This window comes from Ricinus communis, chromosome 2 (genome assembly GCF_019578655.1).
Source record: "Ricinus communis isolate WT05 ecotype wild-type chromosome 2, ASM1957865v1, whole genome shotgun sequence".
In the NCBI taxonomy this organism is placed as follows: domain Eukaryota; kingdom Viridiplantae; phylum Streptophyta; class Magnoliopsida; order Malpighiales; family Euphorbiaceae; genus Ricinus; species Ricinus communis.
In genome coordinates, this window is record NC_063257.1 from 17,431,720 (window position 1) to 17,437,180 (window position 5,461).

The 5,461-nt window shown below is 39.0% G+C and overlaps 1 non-coding gene across 1 annotated transcript; it reads right to left on the reverse strand.

The window, feature by feature from the left end:
* Nucleotides 1-3,740: 3,740 nt before the first annotated feature.
* Nucleotides 3,741-3,846, reverse strand: LOC112535209. The gene has a single exon (XR_003079385.1). It is a non-coding gene; the product is annotated as a small nucleolar RNA R71 (small nucleolar RNA).
* Between the last annotated feature and the right edge of the window lie 1,615 nt (nucleotides 3,847-5,461).

The following is a 5,461-nucleotide window of genomic DNA, read 5'->3' on the forward strand; positions in this document are numbered from 1 at the left end:
AAAGGAAAGAAAAATAAAGGCTAAGTCAAAGACCTGAAAAGGACGGCTTAAGCAAAAATATAGTTTGCTAAGTTGAAAATCCAAAAGTGCAGTTTAGGCAAAAATTAAGACAAAAAGAATAGAAAGAAAAGAGAAATTAGTTGCATACCTACAAGAGAATGAGGCCAGAGTCAAACCATTGATGGGTTTTGTACATGTCTAACCCAATGATGGTTTCAGCCAAGATAACAAGAACTGGATCTGCCTCGTGCTTTGATTGATCAATAACACCAGCAATTTTGGTATCTCTGCCTCCCTAAGGAGAAATCAACAAGAAATAGGCATAGAGGTAAAAGCTCAACATTCTAACCTAAGCACGTATACCTCTCTCCTTCTTCTCACAACAAGATATTAACAGGAAAGGGTAATGCACTCACTGACGGAATGTGAAAGTACCTCAGTAGGGGGCATATTAAATAACTTGACTAGTTTACTAAGAAAAAAGCCATCTAGCCTTGGTAAAGTAATCAGATGAGTAAAACCCATGGGGCCTCCAAGAATAACAAAAAACTCATCAATTATTGGGCATAGCTCTTGCCCATTGAAGCAAAAAATATAATCCTTTGGGCACTAAAAGTTGACAGCCAAGTGGAGAAAGCCATAATCAAGCTTGGTATGTTGCATGGCTTTGAAAGAATAAAGATGGAATTTCCCAAGCTTAATCTACTCATCAACAGTTAGGATTTTGAGAAGATTTTGGAGAGGCACTTGTTTAGGTCATAGTTCTTTTATCTAAAGGTATGAAGCGCATTTGGGGAAGTATAAGGGGGTGTGCATGTATTTAAAGACCAAAAACCGGTGTTTGAATCGGACTCTGTAACCGCAGAACTGATCGGCTGTATGATGTCATTAGATGAAATTTTTGGGTTTTTCTTGGATTTTCGGGCATTTCTTGAGCCCTAATCTTTTATGGAACCTATATGCATGATATTCAATGAAGAAACAAGTACCGGACACAAATTTAAAGATCAAAATGTGAAGTTTCATATATCAGGAAGAGTCATGTCATACAAAGTAGTAAAAGTAAAAATACAATAAGAGCAACTAAAGTTAGAAGTCATCAGGGCTCTCTCCCAAGTCCTACATCCCCTCATTAGAGTCAACATCCATACCCTGGGTTCGAAGAGTGGACAGTTAGAGAGTCAAGGTCTCGATCCAGTATTGGTAAACCTCAATTTGACTCTAATGGTCATCCACTTGCCCTTGCAAGCTCTCGTGATTCCTCTACAATGGAAAGAAATCCAAAAGAGCTAGTCATTGCATTCCATAACATACATACATCATTTTCATTCCTTTTCTACTATTTTTACTTACCCTCCAGTCCTTACAATGAAGAACTGTCTCCTCGTGGCTACAACAAGCTAGTAACATTTCAGGAAAAGCAAGAATGTGTAAAATATTAAAAGAGGCAACTCACATATGTACAACCGGGTGGGGTAAACTTTAAAGCCATTCGGTGATCGATGATGCTAGAAGGACTCCAGTAAGACACCATCAGGTCTGAAAGGAACGGGATGCTCCCCAAGATGGCATCTAACGCCACTGTAGAAGGCGCCTCAAAGGCAATGACTGTTGATGATCCTATGATACTAGTAGGACTAGGACGGTAATGTGCATAGTTTTACACATGTTTGCTTGCATATTATTGTACATTTTCTTAGCATTTATTGTGTTTTTATTCTAAGATCACCCGTGTTATGTGTCCTTTTGTATTCTAGGAGATTTTATAGGTTCATCATCAGTGTTCCAGCAATTTTAGATCAATTCTAGGCAAAAACATACGTAATCAGAAGCGTTTGACCTTGGGTTGACTTTTAGGAAGTCAAAACACGGCCGTGCTCAAGCCGTGCTGACTAGCATGGCCCATGTTTGAGCCTATGTAGAAATTCCCAGGCCGTGTAGCTTAAGTACTTTGAAGCAACACTGTTCCCAAGACAAACACGCCCTAGAGCACGGCCCGTGTTGGCTAACACGGGCCAAAACACGCCTTTGCTAGATTCAGCTCATTTCGTCATTTAGAGACCAACACGGCCCATGTTTAGGAGCACGGGCTGTGAACACACCCGTGTTGTCGCACAGTATAAAATTGCATGAGCCCGTAAAAAGAAAAGGTTCCATGATTTTGACTCTTCATCTTTCTCTGTAATTTCTCTAGACGTGTTTCAAACATCCCGAGGCGGCTTCCAGGAGAGTGATTCCACCTTTCGACATCGGATTTATGACTCTTGGAATTCAATTGAAGATTGAAGAGGAGTTTTGGAGCAATTCAAGGCATTTTAAAGATCATTTGCAGTATAGATCAAGACTTTGAGTTGTTCATCCAATTCTAGGGAAAAAGAGTGTACACGTTTCAATTTCTTTATTCTTTCATTGTAATTGAATTTTTATTTGTTTTAGACATGAACATGTGTAGCTAGGTTGATTATACCCATTGGGGTTCCTTGCTATGTTGGCTTTTCTACTAAATTATTAAGATTGTTTGAGTTTTTTTTCTTATATTCTTTTTGCAATGAATAATAAAAATTCAGTTTTCTTTACATTGAATGTGTTGATTACTGTTCATAGAATTGTTTTAGTAATTGAGAAATTCTAATTGAATTTGAAAATTTAATTGTAAGAAAAAATTAATTTTCACTTAGAGATAAGGTCAATTAATTTGCCGGATTAAGAATTAACAAAGCTTCTGAATTCGTCCACGGGTTGCATAATCGAGCTCAATAATCTGTTATCCTTTATTTGGTTGCTAATTAGTCTAGGTTCTCTTTGGGTTTGCTTTCTTGTCTTGATTATTCTCTTTTCTCATTCACTCTCGCATAACATTTAGAATTTAGCTTTTAGTCATTAGTAAATTTAGAAACCTCCGTTATTAGTTTTAGATTAGATAACAAGGAACGAGTAGTAACTCTAGGATTTTACTTTCCCAAGGGATACGATATTTTTAATACTTGCCATTGTGCTAGGCTGTATCGATAGGTTCACCGCCTTATTTGTAGTTGCATAAACATCGCATCAAGTTTTTGGCGCCATTGCCGGAAAACTTTATTTGAAAACTAGAGTGAAATTTGCTATTTATTTCTTTATCCATTTTTCTTTTCTATTTTTGTCATTGCTTTTTATTTATTTATTTGTTTAGGTTATTGCTGCCTTATTCATTTCAGGTAGTTTATGACCAAGAGTTCTAATCCTACACCAGTAGACCCTCTGCCCGAACTAGAGCATTCCCTCAGGCAGTTGATTAAGCGTTTAAACGAAGAGGAGGAGAAGCAGATTGAGATTCCTGTCCATATATCGGTAGACATAGGAGATGACAACAACAATGTTGCTGAAGTAAAAAAGGACAATGTATGAGTTTGCTAGACCTTCCTTAGAGGGGACGCACACTAGTATATTGCGGCCACCTGTTGCAGCGAACAATTTTGAGATTAAGCCAAATGTTATTCAAATGGTGCAGTAGAGTGTACAGTTTGGGGTCTTGCCCAGTGAAGATCCTAATACCCACATCACGAACTTCTTGGAAATTTGTGATACCTTCAAGATTAATGAAACTACAGATGATGCCATTCGGCTTAGGCTATTTCCATTTTCCTTAAGGGATAGAGCAAAGAGATGGCTACAGTACCTACTAGCTAACACCATCACCACTTGGAATTCTTCGACTGAGAAATTTCTTTATAAGTACTTTCCTCCTGCTAATACTGTAAAGATGCATAATGATATTTCCTCTTTTGGGCAGTTTGATGATGAGAGCATGTATGATGCGTGGGAGAGATACAAGGACTTGCTGAGATATTGCCCACACCACGGTTTACCAGTATGGATGCAGGTATAGACTTTTTATAGTGGCTTGAACTCAACCACGAGGTAGATGGTGGATATAGCTGCATGTGGAACCATCAATAGTAAGACGCTAGAACAGGCCTAGAACTTAATTGAGGAGATGGCCATGAACACATATCAGTGGCAGTCTTCTAGGAGTAGGTCAGGAAGGTAGGGAGTGGTAAACTAGGTAGATTCTACATCAGCCTTGGCAGCTCAGGTAGAGCTTTTGCCCAAGAAGATCGACCAGCTCCAGATGCCAGTCCATGCAGCATAGCTTGGCTATAAGTTTTATGGTGGCTCGCACTATAGTGCAAACTTTAATGTGGGAGGTACGTTTGCTTCTTATGCTGATCATGAATAGGTTGATTATATGGGAAATGCGCCCAAGCAGCAGAACAACCCCTACAACAATACATACAACCCAAGGTGGAGAAACCATCCTAACTTTGGATGGTGAAATAACAACGCCCAGGGTCCACTAGGATTTCAGAGATTGCACCAGCAGCAGCCCCAACAACAGACTGTTCTTCCTCAACTCTCTCAAAACTAGGAGAAGAAGCCCAATTTAGAGGAGTTGATCAAGTTCATGTCCACTTCAGAGAACAAGCCTCCATACAAAATTTGGAGAATTATATAGGCTAGGTTTCTAAGATGCTGGCTGAGAGATAGCCAGGGACGCTCCCTAGTACCACAGAGTCAAACCCAAGGGAGCATGTCAAGGCTATCACCTTAAGATCAAGTAAGTAGTTATCTAGTTCTTTACCTATAGCTGATGATGATGTTATTGTGTAGGATGAGCCAGCCAGGAAGGAGCTAGAGCTTGAGGTGATAGAGCCTGTGCAAACTCAAGACAAGAAGAAGAGTCCTGTGAGGGAATACCAACCTCCAATTTCATATCTTGCCAGGTTGAAGCAGGAGAAGGTTGATCAGTAGTTTGGTAAGTTCTTGGATTTATTTAAGCAGTTGAGGATTAATCTACCTTTTGTTGAGGCTATATCGCAGATACCAGTTATACGAGGTTTTTGAAGGAGATTCTATGCAACAAGAGGAAGCTGGAGGACTTGGAACTTGTGATATTAAATGAGGAGTGCTCAGCCATTCTTCAAAACAAGATGTCAGTGAATAGGCATGATCTAGGGAGTTTCACTGTATCCTGTATTATTAGTAATTTTCCTATTAGTGATAGTTTAGCTGATTTAGGTGCTAGCATCAATCTAATCCCTAACAGTTTGTTTGAGAAATTAGGTTTGAATGAGCTTAAATCTACTAGGATGAGCATACAGTTAGCAAATAAGACTGTGAAATATCCTAGGGGAATAATTGAGGATGTACTTGTTAAGGTAGACAAGTTTAGATTTCCTATTGACTTTTGTTGTTATGGATATGAAGGGTGAGAGTAGCGTGCCTTTAATTCTAGGTAAACCTTTCCTGGCAACATTTAGGGTTGTTATAGATGTGTGTGATGGGAAGTTACAGCTTAGAATAGGTGATGAGACTATTACCTTTGACCTTAGCACTTCTATGTGACATTCACTTGACCATGATGATACTGTGTATTCTGTAGATGTTTTGGATGATATTGTGGAGTCTCAATTGTAGGAGA